An 11091-nucleotide genomic window follows, 5' to 3' on the forward strand; every position below is an offset into this window, starting at 1 on the left:
TATTCTATAGAAGTGAATTGAAGAAGTTAATTCGGTGTCAATTTATGACAATTTTTTAAGTACAGTTTCTCTTCAGATCCTTGACGACAAAACTCCCTTTCTGGTAACAGATGAATGCAAAATGATTTAGAAATATATGAGTTTGATTATTTGTTTCCTTTTATTTTAAAGCCTGTAGTACTTTACTATTTACATTCTAATGGATCTGCTATAGTATTTGTGGAAAGTGATTTATTATGGAAAGAATGCAGGTGTCCTTGATGGCAATTATTGGGAAGTTAAAGCTATAAAATTACCTAAGAATGCCCTTCCTTTCTTCTATTAGTTTGCTCATTGCTTTGGCTCTCCAGTGACTTCCTATTCCCTAATAATCCTTTAATTGTATAACAATCCTATAATTATTAATCCCAAGAAACAAAACTATTCAAGGAATCCCTGTGGATTATGATGAGGCTGAGAGGAGCTTTACTGAGAAGAGATGAGCTGTTAAGTACTACTGACAACTTTGTGCCTGGCACCATCGTATTCATCATCAGAAAGCAAATATAGAGTGTCCAAGGTGAAGATCCAGAAATTGTTATTCAGTAAGCATTTAGCATACATGAACTCTCTGAAATGTATGTTTATCATGTGTACCCCTGAAGAAATAGTTTGGTCTCTTGAATTAATTTAATAATGCTATTGATAATATAGTGGCTTTGACTCGGATGCTAAGAGTATGACTGGCCATATTCAAAACTTAGTTTTACTGCTAAAATAATGTAACCTTGTGTAAGATTAGTGATTAAGACTACTTAATCTCTAAATGTTGGCCTTTTCTGTTGGTAGAACAGGGATCATGACAGTATCTACACTATTCAAGTGTCAGAGTACTTAGAACAATAGGACATTTTCTAGTAAAAACTTAGTTCCTCTTTTTTTCCCCAAATTTGTATTTATCTTTGAGTAGAAGAACTGGGTAGAGGTCAGAGGCAGGGGTGGGGTGGGGTGAGAGGATTCACTAGAGAGAGTGGGGAGCAGAACAGGTGGATCTACCGCAATACACAGCTAAGAGGAACAGCAGGTGAGACCTGCGAGGACTGCTCAGCCATGTGGGTCCGCTCCCTGGCTGCCGGGGCTCAGACTCAGACTACAGTGCTGATAGCGCTGAGACTTAGCCCCAAGGGCAAAAAGAGACTTAACCCTGGGCCCTAGTTATCTTCTCTTAACTAACCTAAGCTTAACTAAATGTTCTTGAAAAAACAAAACATTGATTCATTAATATGATTGGATGAAATACTTGCTTTTAAAAACATAATGAACCAGTAAGAAAAAAATTTCCATAAGGTAAGTTGTGAACATTAATGTCTTCAATTCACTTGGTAGCAGAAAGAATGTCTGTGTCTATAGTACATTCATTTCTAAGAGAATATAGTTGAATCTCATATTTCAAAGTTATTTCTGGAAAGAAAAGATAGTGAACAGTTATCATAATCTATGAAATTCCACTTATTAAAAATTTATCTTTTTTTCAAATACTTTTCTCATCAGTTTTTAATTGCAATAATAATGGAATATGCATTAAAAAGTCACTGTTGCCTCATATAAGCTCATGCACTGCTAGGTCATTTATAAATAGAGATAATGAGGCTTTAACTCTTTCTCCCTCAAAGAGAGTCTCTACCAAGTAGAAAATAAAACAGTTTACAGATGACTTCCTTTACTTATTCTGTGAACTATTCCTGAAAGGATATAAGACTTCCTTGTCTAGTTAATGTTAATACTAGTCTAATTCAGCAAAAGAAAAAAAAGTCCAAACAAATCATACACTTTTGATAGAACCATGACTTTGATTTTTAAAGCAATTCTATTCTTCATGCGTTTTTGTAGGAGGTCACTCTACTTTAAGACATGTTCTGACTTATTTGTGCAGATTTTACAATAACTGGAGTCTGACTACCTTCAAATTGCTTGGTCAAGTCCATAAACACTTACTGAGCATTGAATGGATTCCAGATACTTTTCTGAGAGTGGTCTTTAGAAATAGATCAGGAATCTCCAAGAATGTATTTCAATGAAGTTGTTCACAATAGATACCCCCTTAGGGTTAGGTTACTATGTGATACTGAAACTTCATGCTATTGAAAACCACATGCTTCTCAAAAAAAAAAAAAGAAAGAAAAGCACATGCTTCTGAAACTTTTCCCCAACAATACTTTGAATTTGAATCACACCCTGCAGGTTTCACACTTATAAATAATTACACTTTTGTTAGAATGCACGTTCCAAGATGGCAAGTTCTTATTCATTACAACATCACCAAATGTAATAACAGCTGGTGCTTAGCAAGCATGTAATAAGTGTCTAAGTATGAAGCGCTTCCTGAATATGCATTGGTCAATGCATGTCTCCCCACACGAGGGAACGTTGTGTAGAGTTGCCTCAAACCTTTAGAAAATCTCTTCAAAGACATGTGTTTTACTTCAAATTCATGTGACTTTTAAAATCTTACCTAGGACATGTTTCTGTTAGCATGTTTTATTCTCAAAAATTGACACATCATGGGTAGGTGTTACAGTTTCAGAGATTGAGTTGAGTGAGTGAATGTCAAGTATAGGTTTTGGAATTAGAATTTTTTGAAGTCTGCCTTGTATTTTCACAAACATCTTAAATTTGAGTTAGCATCTGAAAACTATTTTGAGAATATTTGCCTTGAAGGGATTTTTAAATTATTTTTTAAGAGCGTAAAATGAAAATGGACTAAAATGCTTGGTACACATAAATATACACACTCAACTATTGGCTATCCTTTCTCCACTTAATAGGAAGCGTTTAATTTGTCTTCCAACAGTCTCAATTTATATCTGGTTCTTCCCATTAAGTATATGTGATCAATAAATATCAACTAAATCTGAGTCTTCTCAATCTCTGAGCCAGGGTTACGGCGACTCATCTGGGAGACAAAACTCTTGTACTAAGACAATAACACCTTGTAGAAGAAAATTTCCTAGCACAAATTTTAACCAGTACCAACAATGTCCACAGGGAAAAATTAAATTGAATTAATTTTTATTGCTACTAGTTCACACAATTTACTTCTCCTAGACAAGTAGGTACTTAGAGGATTTTTGCTTTCTTTGCTGGGCAGAATGTAATGTGCAGTCACACTGACACAGAGCAGCCTTTAGGGAATGGGGCGGGGGTGGTGTTCTCCAGAATTCATGAAACTTCTCAGGAATTGTTGCAAGGAATCACAAAAGAGATCTTTGGTCCAAAGAAGACATCTCTGAAAGAAAGTAGAACATAGTTAAATTCAGATGAAAGCTAAGTCTTCTTTAGGCTAAAAATACACAATGATTTCCAGGATTTCAGATATGACTATTCTTTCTAGGTGAATAAAGTACAAAGAGAATCAGTGGAAGGTCTTGCTTCAGGAGCAACAAATATTAAGAAGGTAATCAATTCTACTTCCCCCCACTTGCCACTGATGTCATACTATCATTTATCTATAAAGAAAAACAAAAATTGGGTGATTTCAAAACCTATACCAAAAAAAAAATCATTTTTCTTATATTGATGGGATTGGGCCATGAAATTTAAATCTATAGATAAGAAACAGAAGATTAAAAATTTCTCAGAAAGCCAATAATAAACATCTCGGTTTTCTAGGGAAAGGAAAACTGTTAGATTACTCTTGTTGGGAAAATCACAAAAGGTAATGTCTGTAATACATGGAATAACATAAAATTATATACATGCACAATATTGTATCATGATGGCGCATTAGTAAAATATCTAGCAGATAATGTAGAACACAATAATATACTTAATACTGCTGTGTGGTACATTTAAAACTTCCTGAGAGAGTAGATCTTAAAAGTTCTCATCACAAGGAAAATAACTTCTTTGCCACTATATGTAGTGATGATTGTTAGCTAAACTTAGGGTAATCGTTTTGCAATAAATATATGATAAGTTATAATGTTGCCCATCTTTTACAATGCTGTATGTCAATTATATCTCAATAAAAATAAGATGGCAAATTAGAGTTTGTGTTTTCTACAAATAAAAAAGGGAATATTCTTAGTAAGTCTGCTACAAGGCAAAATAAGTTAAAGTCTGAAATTAGTTTTATCTATTCATACATTCTCATCTATTACACAAATAATCACAAAATTATATGATAATAAAACTACAAATACACTTCAATGAATTGGTTTTGAGACTTATAATTACAAAAGTTATTTTAATATTAGATGGCATTTCACTCACAGTCTAGGAGAAATTGCATCCTTTTTTGAAATGAGTTAACTAATGTTCTCAATAGCATCTGTACAGTGATTCTCTAGCTTCAGATATCATAATCACCCGGAGCATTTGTTAAACCAAAAGTGCTAAGTCTCACCTCCGGTTTTCCTGATCCAGTCAGGCACTGATGTGGGACTCAAGGATAAATGTGTTTCCTTTTTTTTTTAAGATTTATTTACTTATGCATACAAGAACTATCTACAGGCCAGAGGTGCAAGGGTGGTGAGAGGCTTCACCAGAGACAGAGCGGGGAGCAGAACAGGCAGATTGAGGAAGTCCACTGCTGAGGGGTCAGTGGGCGGGCCAGGAGAAGTCTGCCGCGCCATGTGGGTCACCTCCTTGGGCGGGATAGAACTCGTGCTGCAGTGGCTTTAGCTTCTCAGTGCTGTGCTTCAACCCGCTGCGCCACCAAGGAGGACCCCCAATGTGCTTTTTTAACGAGGACTCAGGTGATATTGAAGTTACTGTTCTGGGAACCCCACATTAAGAACTAACTGACTTGGTTAAAAAGAAAAAATTGTTCAAATCAAAAGACCTGAGTTCTAGTGTGTATGCTGCTCTTAGCTTGTTCTGCGAGTCGGTGCTGGTCATTTCACTTCCACACTTCTCCTGGATGAGATGTTACATCTGCCCTTTCTATCTCAGAACACATCTCATTTCCAAGTTAGCAGGTAACTTTTATTTCATTTATTTCTGGCTAACTCATCACACGTGGGCCTAGAAAATTTCTCTTTGATCACTATCAAATTGATCTGCCCAGTTAATTACTTGAGCTTGTTCACTGGGAGTCTTGACCTAGGCTCTTTTATTAGTTTCAAATGAGTTTAGCACATCCACCCTGAATAACTTCTGCTAATGGTAGATTTTTTTTGGGGGGGGGGGGTCATTAAAATCACTAAGGAATTTAGAATGTCATTAGATTGTAGTGTTATTAACTTCCTGAGTTTCATATAGGGTTATTCAAATCCACCAAACTGTGTTTCTTCAGTACCATTTACCATGGTCATGATTCTAGAAGAAGCTGAGATTCAAACAGGATTTTACTGAAAAGGGTGATGAATGTGAGCAAAGTCACACTGCAGCTGTCTAACACAAGAGTTGCTGAGTTGTGTCTCACAGCAGTGTATTAGGGTGACGTGTCCTTACTGTGGGCAGCAGAGCAACTCACTGAAGTTGCAGTAACAGATCACTTCACATCCCTTCCCGTCCCAGAAATGCTCCTGGACGTTTCCATCCATTTGTGTCAGGTCAGCTACTCCTTCTGGGAGGCTGTGGCAGTTGCCATCTTTTAGTGTCTTTCTGTAGCAGGAGAGGCGATTTGCAGGCACAGCGTGAACCCCTAACAGCCAAGTCAGCCCAACCATGACAGCAAGTACTATAAATTTCATTTTGTCTTTCAGTCCTGAGATAGAAGAAAAATCACATGTCAGTACTTGGTATTTTTTTAAAAGATGGAATTCATTGGAGCAAAGAGTTCCAATAAATTCTTTGGATATGCTCATATATTCTTGAACAGAAATGTGTTGATATTTTCTACTCTCCTCTTTGGCTATGTTTCCCAAAGGGTAGTATTTATTCTTTTTTTAAGATTTATTTACTTATGCATAAAGAACTGGGGTACAGGCCAGAGGTGCGGGAGCAGTAAGAGGATTCACCAGAGACAGAGTGGGGAGCAGAACAGGCAGATCGTTGAAGTACACTGCTGAGGGGAGCAACAGGCGGGTCAGGAGAGGTCTGCCGCGCCATGTGGTCACCTCTGGGGCAGGCGGGAATCGAACTCATGCGGAAGTGGCTTTAGCTTCTCAGTGCTGTGCTTTAACCCGCTGCGCCACCAATGAGAGCCTCCCAAAGGGTAGTTTTATGACCACTTACAATGAAAATCACTTAGCATATTTGTTAGAAATCAAATGTTTGTTAAAAAAATAGTCACTGGCCCTTCCTGGTGGCGCAGCGGGTTAAAAGCACTGCACAAAGAAGCTTAAGCCACTTCTGCATGAGTTTGATTCCCGCCTGCCCCCGGAGGAGACCACATGGCGTGGCAGACCTCTCCTGACCCGCCCGCTGCTCCCCTCAGCAGTGTACTTCGTCGATTTGCCCCACTCTGTCTCTGGTGAAGCCTCTCACCCTCCACATCTCTGGCTTGTACCCCAGTTCTGTATGAATAAATAAATAAATCTTTAAAAAAATTTAATAATGCCTGTTGTTAGCAGTTTACCTCAACAGTGTACTTCGTCGATCTGCCTGTTCTGTTCCCCACTCTGTCTCTGGTGAAGCCTCTCGCCGCCCCTGAGCCTCTGGCCTGTACCCCAGTTCTGTATGCACAAATAAATAAATCTTAAAAAAAAAAATAGTGACTAAGGGCCTCCCTGGCGGTGCAGCAGGTTAAAGCACAGCACTAAGAAGCTAAAGCCACTTTCGCATGAGTTCGATCCCCGCCTGTCCCGGAGGTGACCACATGGCGTGGCAGACCTCTCCTGACCTGCCTGCTGCTCCCCTCAGCAGTGTACTTCAACAATCTGCCTGTTCTGCTCCCCACTCTGTCTCTGGTGAATCCTCTTACTGCTCCTGCACCTCTGGCCTGTACCCCAGCTCAGCATAAATAAATAAAAATCTTTATAAAAGAAAAAAGAAATAGAGACTGAGAAGTGCTGGGGGGTGGGAGGAGGTGATTACAGCTAGAATCTAATGTGCATTTTTAAGTGCCCAGAGAAATACTTGTTTGTACATTCAGTAGGAAAAACTGCTTTTTAAGATGATGAAATGCAAGCAAATTTCTAGAACAAATATTATAGTCTCACGACCTAGTGTGTCTTAACGTAGTCAAAGATCTTGGGTGCCACCTTGACAGAAACAAAGCCCATTTATCCTGATATTAATAGATTATGTTCTCTAGACACATTGATGGCTGTGCCATGTGAGTTAGCTCCCTGGTTGGGGATCGAGCCAGGCTGAGGCAGTAGGCCTTCATGGTGCTAAGGCTGTGACTTAGGCTCTAGCCACCAAGGAGGCCTGTTCTTCTCAGCTTTTAGATCTCAGTTTAAATGTCATTTCTTCAAAGGCTTTCCCTGACTATCAAATCTAGTAGTTTTGACCTTTTTCAAGTGCCCCCCTACGTTCCTAATGACATTTACCTCAACTTAATAGTATGCTTGTGACTTTACTCACTTTTGTCTTTCATTCTCCTTGGACAGGAAGCCCTGTGAGGGCCTGTTGAGCTTGCCTCTACACGTCCTGCAGCTAAAACACTGCTTGGCCCAAATTGGAATGGTTCTCTGAAAACACTTGTGATTTACCCTGAGCAAGACTCTATAGAGGTTTTAGTGTTTCTTTTAAAATATGGAATTGTAGGACCTATGCTAAGGCCTTCCTTCCACTGTCTCCCAGCTCCCCCTCTTCCACACACCTGTCATTGACTGCTACTGAGCTAGACAGAGTCAGACCAGTCACCTTTTCGATACTACATTGCTTTGGGATGTCCCTGCCACCTCTTCCCTTTATGTTAAAGGGATGACCACAATGTCCATTGAAGACACACCTTAGGCATCGCTTCTATGAGCTGACCCAGCACATTCCACTGCAGAGCTCCCAGTCTCTGTGTTCCTACAGCATGTATGTCTAATCTGTACTCTAAGGACTGAATTGAACTAAATAATGCCTGTTGGCCCTCCCTGGTGGCGCAGCGGGTTAAAGCACAGCACTGGGAGGCTAAAGCCACTTCAGCATGAGTTTGATGCCTGCCCTAGAGGTGACCACATGGCGCGGCAGACCTCTCCTGACCCACCCACTGCTCCCCTCAGCAGTGTACTTCGTCGATCTGCCTGTTCTGCTCCCCGCTCTGTCTCTTGTGAATCCTCTCACCCTCCACATCTCTGGCTTGTACCCCAGTTCTGTATGAATAAATAAATAAATCTTTAAAAAAATTAATAATGCCTGTTGTTAGCAGTTTACCATATGGAGAGAAATGTGACTGTACTTGGCAGTGGGAAATTCACTGAAAGCTTAGGCTGTACTGGGAGTTGGTTAGCCTACAAATCTATCTGGAACCAGGAAGGAAGATCTAGAAAGGTCATCATAGACTTGTAAGACATGATAAGGACTTTGATTGTGTTGAGTATATTGAGAGACTATTGAAGCTTTAATTTTTTTTTTTTTTAAGATTTACTTATGCTTACAGAACGGAGGTACAGGCCAGAGGTGTGGGGGATGAGAGGATTCACCAGAGACAGAGTGGGGAGCAGAACAGGCAGATGGACTGAAATGCACTGCTGAGGGGAGCAGTGGGAGGGTCAGGAGACCCACTTCACGTGGGTCACTTCCCTGGCTGTAGCCACTGCTACAGTGGCTTCAGAGAGCTTCATAGTGCTGTGCTTTTAACCTGTCACGCTACGAGGAAGGGCCCCCACTATTGGAAACTTTTGGCAGAATAATAATATGATAATAATAATAATAATAATAATAATATATGAATAATAATATATCAAAAAAAAATTTCCTAGGCCTCTCTCTGAAGGTGTGTTGTGCTGGAACAAGGTTGGATACAGAAGAAAAGTACCAGTAGTGAAAACTGATGGAAGATATGAGGCAAGAGAGAAAGAATCAAAGAGAACTCTTAGGTTTTTTTAGCTGAATAACTGAAGAAGTCGATTTTGGGGGAAATTCAAGAGTAAATTTTTGGACAAGTGAATTATGTGTGAAGTGTCTATTCAAACATCCAAGAGAAGACATTGAGTAGGCTGTTGGACTTGAGTATGAAGGTTAGGGCTGGAAACACCAAACTGAGAGCCATTAGAATATTGATTGATAGGATTATTCCACTGTGGGGCCAGTAGAGGGGAGAGCATGGACTGAGAGGAGGAGAGGCGAAGGTGTGAGGTCTGGGGCAGCGGATGCTCACGGGTCTCGAAGTGTCATGGCGGCTCGTGAAGGCGAGAACTGAACTCCTCTGCTTTTGTGTCGCTCACAGTGCCTGCTTTGAGGCTGGGCTCACACTTCCAAAAGCATTCACTAAAGGGAGGCCCTCCCTGCTGGCACAATGGGTCAAACCACAGCACTATAAAGCCATCTATCACCAGCCACAGCAGCAATGAGTTCAACCACCCGCTTGGGAGCTGACTCACATGGTGCAGCCGATCTCTCCAGTCTCCTGGCTGCTCCTCTCAGCAATGCATTCCAGTCACTTGACCTGTTCTGCTCCTCACTCTGTCTCTGGTGAATCCTCTCACCCCTGTACCTTTGGCCTGTATGCCAGTGTATTATATACATAAATAAATAAATCTTTAAAAACAACAACACACCAGGGGGCCCTCCCTGATGGTGCAGCGGGTTAAAGCGCAGCACTGAGAAGTTAAGCCACGTTAGCATGAGTTCGATCCCCACCCTGGAGGTGACCCACATGGCTCGGCAGACCTTTCCGGACTTGCCTGCTGCTCCCCTCAGCAGTGCACTTGTCGATCTCCCTGTTCTGCTCCCCACTCTGTCTCTGGTGAATCCTCTCACCACCCCTACACCTCTGGCCTGTACCCAAGTTCTATATGCATAAATAAATAAATCTTTAAAACAACAACAACACACATTCACTGAAGAAATGAACTTACAAATTGCTGGGAAAGGTGTGTGTGGTAGCGGTGGGGGGCGGGGGAGGGGAGGATGTTGTCACTCCGTGCTCTCCTCTAATGCTTTCTGTGTCCATGTCAGAACACAAAATAGTGTTCTGTCACAGTCTCAGTCACATCCTATGATGGAAAGTTCCACACCTGGCAAAATGTACTGGTGGTTTTTTTTTTTTCTTTTAAACACTTTATAAATTACAAGTTTGAACTGAAGTCTGTTCTTCTTTTACTTAAATCCAGATAAATGGCTTTAACCATTATTTAGCAAGTGGAAAATGTTCCTGTGATACATTGCTTGTTGTTTTTTTCATCAGAAAACGCCAAACTTAATCCTTGGCAATCCACCAAGATCATATATTTTCAAGTGCCAACAAGAGCAAAATGATTTTGGCAAATTTGAAGCAAACTGCTCTATTTTTTTTCTCTTTTATTTGAAGTACAGGCACTTAAAATTCCTCGGGAGTACATCCAAATTACAAAAGAAAATTAAGCTAAAAATTGAACATCTGAAAGAACAAGCAAGAAAGCCTTAGATAGTAATCCACTGGTTTTCTGATTCGATTTTATGTAATTAACATGATTTCTAATGTTGTGTGATACCATTCATATCCCAATAGTGGCATAATTTTAAAAACATCACTCCAGGGGATAGAGAATTGTGGGCAAGATGTTTCCAATTATGTAATAAATCTTTGCTACCTTCCTCTAGGTAGGGAATAGCAAATTTTGATTATGTGACAGTATTTGACTCCAGCAAGCTTTTCAATGATTGAAGTAAAATGGAGACTTATAAAGAGAAGTTATCCAATTTAATAGCCAAAACTAACAGGACTATGCAGTCGAGGTGTTCAGACATTTATAGGGCAACGCTCATACAGGCAATTGATGTCAGTTCTGGGACTTGGTATTAAGAGCAGTGGAACGAAACGGAGTTGATGAATTCCACAGACAGGACAGTCCATTTTCAGAATCCTTTCAAACTGTAGCAAGGGACACAAAGGCTGCAAAAGCAAATGAAAATTCCAGCCCAGAACTTGACATTTAAAACACAAAATTATAGTCAGACAAGATTAAAATTGCCAGTCTATGTGTCCCAGTCATTCTTTCTTGAAAGGTGAAAATAGCTGTTATTTTTAAAACGACTCTCTTTTTCTTATTAAGTGTGCCTGCAGAGGTTGACGTTAGACTGAGTCAT

This window comes from Condylura cristata, unplaced genomic scaffold (genome assembly GCF_000260355.1).
Source record: "Condylura cristata isolate star-nosed mole 26May11 unplaced genomic scaffold, ConCri1.0 scaffold00014, whole genome shotgun sequence".
In the NCBI taxonomy this organism is placed as follows: Eukaryota; Metazoa; Chordata; class Mammalia; order Eulipotyphla; family Talpidae; genus Condylura; species Condylura cristata.